Genomic DNA, 12426 nt, shown 5'->3' with positions numbered 1-12426 from the left:
TAATGTTTATATGCAACTGTGTTTATAAAATATATATTAATTATATATTTATATGAAATTTCTAAGGTTTTATATAATTACGTGTGTGTACATGACACAAGTCGCCCAGAGAAGCTGTGGCTGCTCCATCCCTGGAAGTGTTCAAGGCCAGGTTGGACAGGGCTCTGAGCAGCCTGGTTTAGTGGAAGGTGTCCCTGCCCATGGCATGGGGATTTTAAGGAGATGATCTTTAAGGTCCTGTCCAACCCAAACCATTCTATGATTCTATGTGTGTATATATATGTATATATCTATATATCTTTATATATCTTTATCAGTGCTCAAGCCTATGGTGGGCAGAGACCTGTTCTCTGTGGGGAGGAGGTTGCAGTGAGAAGGTCCCAGAGCAGATCTGGGTGAGGGCAGGTAAAGCATTGCCTCACTCCAGGCACTGCACCCACCAGCCTCCCCACCCCAGGGTCATGGACAAGTTTCCTGCAGGTGGTGAGTCTGCAGGAACATGTCTGAAACACCAACAGAGGAATTTTTAAGAACCAGTTTTGGTCTTCTGACACCTAGTAAGTGAAGGGCCTGCCCTGGCAGACACAGCTGTCAGGTCCCCAGGCAGGGACAGTCTCTGGGAACATCAGAGTTCACTGGGGATCACCTCACCTGCCTGGTGTTCCCTCAATCCTACAACAGAGTGATGATAAAACAAAAATCTATGGCCTTCTCATTATGGTGGTGCCAGGCTAAAGCACCCTCAGTGTGCTGCAAAGCAAAACAGATCCTGTTAGGAAGTGATGTCTGTTTTGTCCTTGATTTTAATCCCTTTAGTTACAAGATAAAGAGAAGCAAAACAGAAAGGCTGAGAACAGTCACACTGACTTCACTATTTTACATTCACTTCACTTAGAAGTTGTGTAATTTCCTTTTTCGCAACACCTCGAAAGAACTGTGTTTGCTGTGCTGTCTGTGCCAATGAAGAAAAAAATAAATAAAGAAAATCTGTTTCTGTGGCTTTGCAGCAGAGGACTCTGAGGAAGAAGGGGGTATTATTTCCACAGAAATTATTTACCCTGTCCAAGGACCTAACCCTGCCCTCACTGACTGTGACAGTTTTCACTGCTGTATCACACGTGCAGACAAGCACCTCCCTCCCAACCTTAAGGTACTGAAAGACTTGGAAAAGGAAAGAATTCCCAGTCATTACCCGGCCATTGGATCCGGCCATATTCCAAAACCTGTTTTTAAAGTTACCTACAGGTGTTTCAAAAGAGGCAAAGCTCTTCAGGTTGTACTTTAGAAACAGTGCTCATGTACAGAGTTACAGAGATGCTGTAAATGAAGATCATTGAAGTACTTTATACTTCTGTCCTCAAATCTTTCGGACTTCGCTGTGTCCAAAGACAGGGCATTTTCCAGAGAGGCCCAAGAGTTACTTGAAGCAGGGGACAAGGAAATTCTCACAAACAGACCAAAGCAGGCAGACACAGCCCACCAGACAAACCCATCTACCAGCTTAATATCTCATGTCCCAGGTACTGCCTGAGCCTTCCCTTGTTTTCATCACAGCCAGTGACTCCTAAGTGTGAAATATTGCTGTTCAAAATGTGAAAGAAGAGAGGGAAATTCATTAGCCTTGATTCTCACATGCAACGCTTAAAGCAAGCACTGAACTTGACCCTTTACGCAGTTCACTGAAGGAAAAAGAAAAGAATTCCCTCTGTGCTGAGCAGGGAAGTGTTGGAGGGGTGGGGGATGCCTTAGGTTTGGTGTAACAGCAACAGATGAAAGCAAAGTGCAGCTTCAGCCAGCACAGGCTCTGTCCCCACGTGTCCAGGGAGGTCACTGGGAGCCAGCAGGGCTCAGCTCGGGGTGGGTCCCTACACACACAGGACCCAGCAGACCCCCAGCTCCCTGCGGTGGCTCCAGACCCTTCCTGGTTGGAAGCTCTCCTGGGAAGCTGATAAGCTGATAATGAACGGTGTAACAGCGATCAAAAACACCTCCCAGACACCCTTCTGTTCATTAATCTAAATGAACGGGAAAGCACTTTTCTACAAGACAGATCTAGGGACAGAAAACTGCACTGCTTATTAAATAGGGCACTCCTAAAATCCGCTTTTCCTTTCAGTATTCAACTTGAAAGAGACAGTTGTATGTCAGGGGTTCACTGCAGAATAAACAACAGCCTTAAATGAAATAATTACCTGCACAGTACATTTTGTAATGGTTTCCTGAAAGATGCAAGTCAGAAGTGTTTGTATTGTTACAGGGATTAGGCAGCATTACAGATATTGTGAAATGGTTCCTGACACTTACAGAGCCATTAACCAACACAGCCCTACTTCCAATAGCTTGTGATGAGCAAAACGTAAAATAATCATTAAACAGATAAAGCAGCAACAGTTAAAATGAATATTATAATAGAGATGTTAAGAACATAAGCACAACTGTGTGGCACACCAGCTGAATGTACTACTCACTTTGCTACCCAGGGCTTTGCCATTTATTACACAGTAATAACTGAGAAGGCACAAATCTCTCACTGAGAGAAGTGTTTCTCATAAAGGTCCTAGAAAACCTACAGGGTTTAGACAATCACTGCTTATTAAACAATGACTGTATAAAATCTTTATTTAGTAATAATACAGGTCCATTTCTCACCTCATTAAAGCTAAGCCTGATTAAGTGGATTGTTATAAACTGTCTTTGATCTCCATTGAGACACAAACCTTATTTTTACATATTTCATGGTGAAGTGACAATTTTCTGTTTGATATGACTTACGATTCGTTTCCTACAAAGGGAAATGCTGAGCACGCTGTCACGGCTGAGGGAGGGCAGGTGGCCATCGCTGGCTTCTCTTGGAGGGACGAGGACTAATTTTGGGAGTGACCCAGGCCTTCAAGTGCTTCATGCCCAGGAGCAGAGGGGGTGCACGTCTGCCCAGGGCAGCAGCTGCGACTCCCCTGAGTCAGCGCCACAGGAGGAGATGTTGCGTGATAACATTTTTCCCATCTGAGGCTGGAGTCTGTTCTCTTGTCATGATTTCAGGCAGCTGAGGGATTTGTGCAGGTTTGTAATTGCTCAGATGACCACAGACACTGAAATTCGCTCCAGGCTTCACGTGTAGTTTGCATGAATAGGATCTACACATGGAGACCCTCTTGAGCGTGGTTATTTGGGTATTCTGTGACTCCATCAGCAGCAGAATTGCTGCTTTTCAAAGGAAAGCCCTACGGTGGCAGATGTGCTCATCCAGTGCCTTAATAGCTGGCCCCTGAAAACGGCAGGGCGTTCCTTCACACCCGGTTTCCATCTTAACTCACCTTGTTTTTCCCTAAATCCCACCTGCCACGTGCCTACTTCTACAAGGAGGTGTTTGTGCACTCTTGACTCCTGTCCAGGATTTGAGGTGGGGTTCGCTGACAACTACCTGTTAATGGAGAGTAAACTTTTATCCTCATTACCACAGGAAAGGAAAGAGATGGTTACACTGGCAAAAGGACCCTTGGTACTGCCAGATCCCACAGATAATGCTATGGAGAAGCATGCCTGAGGAAATTTGGGAAAAATATTCCTATTTGGGTGCTTAAGAGGAAGACTGCTGAATACACAACTGCCTAAGTTACAATCACTGCTGACTCCTTCCCTGTGAAGGGGGAGAGGCGTGGCAGGGGGTTGGAATGAGATGATGTTTAAGGTCCCTTCCAACCCAAACCATTCTATGATCCCACGATCCGATGATTTCCAGTAGCACCCAGAGTCCCTGCTGAAACCAGAGGCTCCTGGCCAGGAAACGCTGGGCAGGGTGTGTTGCTGAAAGGGTTTATGGCAGGACAACCTGCTGATCTGGTGCAAAGCACCGCAATTTCTCTGGAGCAATTCTGAACAAAGGCTGGCACTTCCTCTGCTGTTCCAGGGGCAGAATGCTTCCTCTGAATCTCACTAACTCATCACTCACAGGCGAGTCACCCTAATGACAAGAAACTGGAGCTGAAATGCGAAGAACAGAGACTAATTAATAATGAAGATAATGAGATCACTGGAATGTATATACCAAACCTGCATCTTAATTATCTCATGAAAACTGGCAACTCCAATCATGCTTCAAGAGCCTTTAATCGTGCTCTCTCTGATGAATATTGGTGGCTATTTCGCAGAGACATATGTAAAAATACCTTTTGTATAGGGTTTTTCCCCTACAATAAGAGCCAGCCAAGTTACTACTGCATGTAACTGCTCTGCTTCAAAATGAGATATTGCAGACTTGTAATTACAGCTGGCCTGATCTTCATCTCATCTACTCTCATCTTATTTTGGAGTGCTTCCTTTGAAGGAAATGCAGCAAGACTGGTGTGAATTACTGCAGTATTATTATGAATCCCTTTTATTACGACAGAACAAACCAAGAATGATCCCTAATTAAGCTAAGAAGTTTCTGCAGAAACACAGGGAGAGTACAGTCCCTGCCCCAAAGACCTTACAATTAGGATAGGCAAAGACAGACTTTGAGGTAGGGAAAAGGGGACAGAGGGAATGCAGAATGAGCTCACTCCAGACTACAATTTGTTCCCATGACTTGCTTGAAGGGGAGGCTGGGAGAAGGCTGAGATAGGATGAACATGGGAGAAGTGTGGAGCTGGTGAGATGAAGACTGTAGAGGGGGAAGAAGCAGGCTGCACTTACAGCCAACAGAGCCTATCCAGAACTTTCTGCAGTTTCCTCCCTGCCCTCCCCATCCCTTCACCCCTGGATGGGGTGAGGAGGTCAGCTCCAAACTACAGCTGCACAGGAACATTGCTCTGAGTGAAGCAGGCTCAGCTCAACCCCTGCTCCCACTCCCAAAAAACCAAGACCCCAAGTGTCTGCAGAGAGGCTTATTTTAGTAAGTAAGGAAGCAGCTCTTCAGACTCCACACCATGGGGTAGACCAGGGGGGTCTGCTCTCCCCACGACCTTTAACATCAGTGAGAGCAGAGCTCCTGCTTGTGTCCTACCCTCAGGAGCAGGGCAGGCAGCCAGGCACATCAAACAGCTCGGGTCAAACAGGGCTCACAGGAGAAGGTCTCTGTGCAAGATGAGAGCACCAAAGGCAGGACGGGGCTGGCTGAGGGCCCATTAGCATCAATTCCTTGGGCCTCTAATGAAGCTGGACCTGACTCTGTGACACCCAATTACAGCACAAAGACATTTTGGGGGCCTTACCCACTGCTCTCTCTAGAGAGGAGCTACTTGTAACCTTTTTGCCATCCGTAGGTTACACTTTAGTTGCTTAATGAGGCTGCGTTTGGAGAGATTTTCTGTGTTCCTCTCCAAAACCCCTCACAAGGGACAAGTAGTCAAGAACTGTGAGTCCAAAGGCCAGATAATGGAAAAGGATATGTCTTTCCCTCTGAAAAGCAGTTTATTTTTTGTTCATCACTGCAACTGTACCATTGGCATTTTTTGTATCAAGCCCTGAAGGTGCTTCATAATGGTAGCTGTGAATCCACGATTAAAGCACCTCTGTCAAAAGCGTTACAAAAATATGCCAGACACAAAATCTGCTCTGTTTAGCCTTTGTCAAAATGCCCAATAATAAGGAATAAAATAAAACAACAGGCTATGTGAGCAATTTCAAGCGAAAAATACACAGCCTGTCCTTTAGAAATGGGCTGGGAGGGCTCTGCAGACCGAGGGCACGGACACGTTCACTGTGCAGGTAAGAGCACAGATGGCAAGGAAAGTGTGAGCATCCCTGAGCCACCCCAGAGCTTAAACCAAGGGGGAGCCAAGCAGAAAGATGGAATCACATTTATTCAGCTGTCTCTGCTCTGGCAAATTGACTCTGCTCCTCCGTGGCTCCAGGAGTTACTGCCCTACCTGAGCAAGCAACTGGCCAGGACTCAGGTGAGCCTGGAGCTGTGGATGGAGCTGGGGGTTCTGACAGATGTGTTGGATTCTGCTGGATTCTGCTTTGCATGGTGTGCAGAAGACAGGCTGCTGCCTGGAGAACACACCTTTTGGTAGTTTCAGCTCTGAGCACACTTTCATGACGTTTTTAAGCTTTTAGCCTCTACTCCATATAACACACCTTGTTAGCAGAGGAAAGGAAAAGAAAAAGAATCAGCTGTCCAGGACAAGAATAATTCATGCTGACCAGTGGCTAATACTCCTCTCATGACACATGCTAAGGGCAAGGCTGCAGAACAGAACATCCTAAAGCAAGGGAAAGGCTGTACTGAGCTCACGGGTGCAACATTTTGGTCCTATGGCTTGTTTGCATTAACACATCTCTTTAATCACACAATCACACACTACTTCCCACTGGTCTGGATGTGTCCAGGACACAGGCTGGATGGTGCTCAGTTTATCAGCCACTATTCAATATCTGCTTTAGTCTCTTGATCAAAGTGCAGCTTCATGTCTTATTTATGGCTACTACTAACAGCCTGCTCTGCAGACAGAACTATTTATTTCCCCCCAAGCTTTTCTGTGGTGTTCATCACTCTGACATCTGAGTGCTCTGCAACGATTAATTTATCTTCATAGAGTCTCTGCAAAATGAGGGAAGATGGTATTCCCATTTTACAGATCAGGAGCTGTTGCACAGACAGATTGAGGTCACACATTTCCACTCATGATAGGTCCTAGTCTGAAATGTCTCAGATCTAAATTTTTTTAGGTATCTTCAAATATAACGCCAAAACAAAAATCTTCTGGTTTGTGTGTTCAAACAGAGCTCTGACTGGCTTCTTACAAAGTCAGGCACAAGAACAGGGGAGGATTAGGGACTGTGAATGCTGGTCACCAGAAAGGATGAAAGCTTTCCAACCACCAGTCTCTGGAATATTGAAAACCAACACAGATAACCCATGTGAATGTAAAACACATTATTAGAGCCTTTGATGAAGCAGCAAAGTATACCTTAAAAAACTATACACATAGGGACCTTCTCTGCCTTTACAACACGGGACCAAATGCTGAGAGCACAGTTTAAGGCAGGGAGAACTGCAGGTTCTCTCCACTTCTTGGGGTCTGGCCCATTAAGCACAGAAAAAACCCAGAAAGCTTTGTAGTGTAGAAGACCACCCTGGGAAGGGAAGCTTTTGTTTTATCACTGTGCTAAAAGCATCTGTGGATCAAATGTGCCAGTATCACTTTACAGCACGAAAACGCCGCCCAGGGGACTCTCAAGACTCATCTTTTCAAACGCTGATACTTCTTTGTCAGTTTTAATAAAGGACAGCTACAAAAACAACGTGGGCCATGTGGTCCCAATGAAGCAGAGACCGTGGCAATCAATAACAGAAACAATCTGCACTTCCTTGCTGGGAGAATTTGCTTTTAGCAGCCACATCTATATGACAAGACATCACTCCAGACCTCCCTCCAACCTTTATTTGGACAATGAGCCCACTGTGCCCAAAGCACATCTGTGCTTAGGGAGATGTGCAAATCCAGGACAGTGTTTAGACTGATAACATGACCATGCAATATATGATCATGGATCACAGCTTCCAGGATATGTTTGATCCTCCCTCTTCTATCCTAAAATGGACACTTTTCTACCTCAAAAGAAAACTCCTCTGTCAAAATGTTGACTTTTAGTGCAATACAGATGTTATTTTCTGCTTCATCTCATGATCTCTTTCACACAAGGCCTCAGAAGTGCCCTCCTGGCTCAGCACACAGGTCTGCCCAACACCAGTTCCTGTCTCCAGCCCCAGTTTTTAGACATGGATGCGGTAGGTGTGAACAGTAAGGAAAGACAACAAAACCTGGGGAGAGGAGTGATATAGAAGTTTAAAGAAAGCCTTTTTCATTTGCTATTCCTTAAAGACACCAAACCGTGCCATGGGAAATACTTTTTAGTTGAGAACCCAGATACATCTCAGGCCCCAGACTGTATATGATTTATATCATTTAAATTACATTGCAGATCAAAGTTTTATTTGCTTGGAAAATTGCAGCTGAGGCCATTCACCTTTTCTGTCTTATCAATCCAGTGCCATCTTCCTGTAGCACATACCTAGTGGGACTCCTTAAGCAGAGCTGGTCCTCCAGCCCAGTGCCACCAACACCAGGAACTGGCTGTCACCAGGGAAAGCACCCCCGGGGAACAAGGTGGCCTTGACTCAGTCCCTGGCACTGCCAGCTGTGGTCTCTCCATGCAGGCTGAGTGGGGAGCTGGTTGACAGAAGGATGAGCAGGTTGCAAAGTGCAGGAGCTGAACTGTTTGCAGTGTGTGACCATTTCCACCAGGTTAAGGTGCAGCTCTGCCTGGGCTCTGATTTCTCACAGGGATCTGGCAGTGCCAGCACTGAGCACTGCAGGGCCCTCCCTGCCAGCTGAGCTCCATCCTCCCCTGTCACCTGGTGACAGCACAGTGTGACACCCCAGCATCCCAGCCCCTGCAGTCCCTGGGTCTCCATGGATACAAGAGAGACGTGAACTGGTCTGGTTCCTGTGACTCTGCAGTTCACTCAGCTGCTGCATCCCTGATCTTTCACTTTTGGGCAGACTCCTGGCTCTTTACTCCACCAACTGAGGAACCAGATGTTTCCACTTCCTTCTGACCAAGAGTCACTGCTCCAGTTGTGAGCAGAGGAGCTGCCTTGTCAGGGTAAGCACCTTTCAGTAACTAATATTAATAAAATCATTTCAGTCCGAGTTGCAGCTGCTGCACATTTGTATATGCCTGGTTCAGGATTATTTTTGAGTTTAGGATCTTGGATCATGCAGAATGTCAGGAATGGGCTCAATCATCAGTTCTATCCAGAAACACAATTCTCATTCTGGGATATGGCTAAAAAAAAAATAGCAACCACTAAAATATTAACATATGGATGGAAAACCCTCACTATTTTCTACAAGTAATGCCTACAAAGCATTTCAGAGCCATGGTTGGATATTACAGAGGGAAGTCCAATCTCAGTAAGAAACATACAGATTGTAATTTAAAAGTCACACATGGACAGTCTTATCATCTGAAACATGAATTCTATCCTTAACGACTCAGTACAGACATCAAAACGATCCAATTTCCAACCTGGACCATCCCTAGCACATTCTTTTAGCTTTGTGATTTGTGGTTCCTATTCATCACCCATCCCCATTCCTACTGAAATCTAGCAAGTCAGGTACTTCCATCAGCTCTGCACTGCAGCAGGAAGAGACAGCAAGTCAATTTTCTGTGGCATCAGAATGACAACTCAATGCTTTCCATGACATTTCATTTTGGTGGATTTTAATCTTGTCCCTGAGAGACAGGAGCTGACAGCCATTTCTGGTTTGGGGTTTTTTTTTTGCAACTCACAGATGCATAATAAGGAGAAGGTCAGTGGGAAGAGAGAAAGAAAACAAGATTTTTTGCATGGTGAAAGTGGTGCTTTGGAAAACCACCTTCCGAATCTCCAGTGAGACAAAAACAGAGAGAAAAGATACATGCAGAAAGCTTTTTTATCAAACCTTGCAACCAGAATTATGCCTGCTTCCCCCATGCCACCCTTGCCCAGCTGTCAGATCCCTCTCCCAGGATTCTGTTCTGATATAAGCCAAGATCCAGATTCGAGGCTCCCGGGGGCAAAGCACTGTACTGAGATTAACCAGCATGAAAACCTGGAGTTCAGTCCACAGAGTTCAGGGAACATCGAGAGAGTGGGCAGCAAAGGGGATTCACCTAAAGATGGAGCATCTATGAACCCCCAGCTGTCCACAGGAACTAATGGACTCACTTTGCTCCCCAGGTGTTTTCACTTCAAAGGAACATAAAAACGCTTCCAAAACTCTTGTCTTGATGCTACAGCAAACAGCTCCACAAGGGCTATGACAAACCAACCACCTAATGCAGATGAGAAAGCAACAGGGATTTTTCTTATACAGTCATTTGATGTTCTGCCCTTTGCTCCAGCCCAGCCAACTAGAGACAGAGCCTCTCGGGACACAAAAAAGCCCAAGATCCCAGACCATAAGACATAAAAACATTTCTGTGCACTGATTGCCTCCTCACAATAACCTCATTATCACAGCTGTCAGTCACCAGCACAAACCAGTCACCAGCATGGGAACTACTGACAGGAGATGCTCACCCTCCAACACATTCCCTGCCTGGAACAACACAGCTTTAATACCACCATAGGCTCCTCAGAGCCACGGTGGCAGTGTCCTGTCCCTCCCCTGCAAGGGGCTGGGAGGGTCACATGCAGAGATTCCCTTTGGCTCTGTGACACACTGCAGGGCTGCAGTTTACAGCCCCTTCCATTCCACACCGAGCTAGCACTCCTATGAAGATAATTATTTAAGAACCAGATGCACACACTGCCTTTTAGATTCATGTCTCACAACAGCCATGTCCTGTGATCAGGCTGAAAAATTTAAGGGCCTTTTTTCTTATAGACTTCCCCAGCACATTAATCTTGTATTCCTTGTCTTATCAAAAATGACCATTATTAATCATTCACCTCGTGCACGATCTCTCTGTTTTATTCAAGTCCTTGATGTACTGATAAGGGGAGGCTAAATTCCTGACCATGCTGATGTGAGGCTGGATTCATCACTCATGTCCAGTTCTGATCTCAGTACTCCTCAGCCACTGCTCAGGGGTGTTACAGTGAGCATTTGGTCCTGATTTATCGACCTGAACAAGTGAAGTGTTTTTAACAACTTTCAGAAAAACGCTGTCGTCATTTTAAAATCAGCAAAAAAATCTTTCCCAAGGCAGAGATTTTTAAAAACCTGCCAAATCCCCTGAACATACAGTGCCTGAATCAGAAACTGCAACAGATGGAATCGGAGGGCTTTTTTAGTATTGTCTATTAATAAGTGCAAATGTTCACAATGACAAATGCAATGTAATTTTAGTCTGCTCTGGGATAGTAGCCTGGTCTTAATCAGCACTTTCTGTCAAACTTCCCGCTTTGACCCAAACCCACAATACTCCAGTTGAGAGGCTGAGTGTGCAGATACACAATCACCAGTTCTTTCAGCCCCATGTTCCTGTTTCAGAGTAAGGTCTGTAAACACTCACACTGGTCTGACTACCTGCCAGGGGGGCCTGTCCTTCCACCTTCCCTTATTTCTCTCCCAGCACTCAACAATATTTTTATAACTGTGATTGCTCCATGGTTATATCTTAGTTAACCTGGAATTACTCCAGTGTAAATCAACTCAGAATCAGGCTTTGCTACTGAAATGACTGCATTAAGTCATGATACAGTTAATTAGGAGGACCTGCCTCTGTACTGTAAACATCACAAATGCAAATGTCTTTAATAAAGTCAAACCTTTCGTTGTTATTTTTCATAGTAAAAACCAGGCAGCAGAGAGGAGGGAAGGGGTGGCTGTAAGCAATCTAAGCCTCAGGAGCACAGATCAACATGTGCAGGGGGTCCCAGTGACCTTCTGTCTTTGCCATGTCTTTAATTTCCACAACTAATTCCCTACACCAACACCTCCAACAGCCCAAGGCAGTGAAACGCCCTTGCCATGCTGTGAAACTTGGCTGCAAGCAATACAAATATTTTGAACCTGACTCCCGTGGCCTTTTCCCCAGGTTACACATCCAATCTTAATGGTTCCCAAAAGAACACTGTGGCAAACATAAACTGTGACAGGTTTGACAAATGCCAGCTGATGTAAAAGGAACCTACTGTGTGTGTGTGTCTGACTGGAAGCAGTCAGAGTGTCATGTCTGGGGTTTGTGGTTTCTTCTGGGATCGATGCAACAGTTTCTACACACCATGAGTTTACTCCAATAGGAGATCAGGCAGTGATCTGGAGTGAGAGCAGCACTCTGAATCCCAGCACAGCAGTTTTTTGTGAGGGTGGCTGACTGCACCAATTGTCTTTCCTTCCCAAGGGATATTGCCATTTTACCATTAAATCACAGTCAACATCAAAGCTGAAAGTCTCCCCAAGGCCTGAACAAAGTACATCACAGAGCTCCCCAGCTGAAACCAGTATTTCACCTGCTGTTCCTGAGAAAAGTGATGACTTTTTTGGTATTCAAATATGCTAAAACAAGCTGGCCACCAGACACACCCACAATGACGCAGTGAGCACCAGCACTCCCGTCCAAGCCTGGTCTAAAAGCTACTGACATCAGCAGCAAACCTTCCTTTCCTTAAAGACACTTTTTGCCTTAGCCCTCAAACCCCTCATTCACTCATGCTGAGTCCCAACTACATTTCTTGAGCATCTCTGTTGGTTTAATCAACCTGTGCCCTGCCTGGGGACAGTGCTGACCATGTGAGCTCCTCCAGGGAGTCTGAATGTCCCTCCAAGGCTGGGAGATGAGGCTGGAAGCTTCTGGTGCCCTTCAGCCACCAAGCTTAAAGGGGAACAGAAAGTATGTCCTACCAGACCACTTTGCTCCTACAACTTTCTGAATGCTGGCAGCTCCTCCTCGCCAGGAATAACTTCTGTCCTCCAGGCTCACAGAGAACAAATGCCCTTTCTG

General features: G+C 45.6%; 1 protein-coding gene across 4 annotated transcripts in view; it reads right to left on the bottom strand.

Annotated features, from left to right (window-relative positions):
- RAB11FIP4 (RAB11 family interacting protein 4) overlaps positions 1 to 12426 on the bottom strand; it is a 115397-nt gene that overhangs the window by 31810 nt on the left and 71161 nt on the right. The gene's annotated exons all lie outside the window — the stretch shown is intronic.

The sequence above is a fragment of the Pseudopipra pipra genome, chromosome 19 (genome assembly GCF_036250125.1).
Source record: "Pseudopipra pipra isolate bDixPip1 chromosome 19, bDixPip1.hap1, whole genome shotgun sequence".
In the NCBI taxonomy this organism is placed as follows: Eukaryota; Metazoa; Chordata; class Aves; order Passeriformes; family Pipridae; genus Pseudopipra; species Pseudopipra pipra.
The sequence above is the reverse complement of the archived record's forward strand: the minus strand, read 5'-3'. Positions and strand labels throughout refer to the sequence as shown.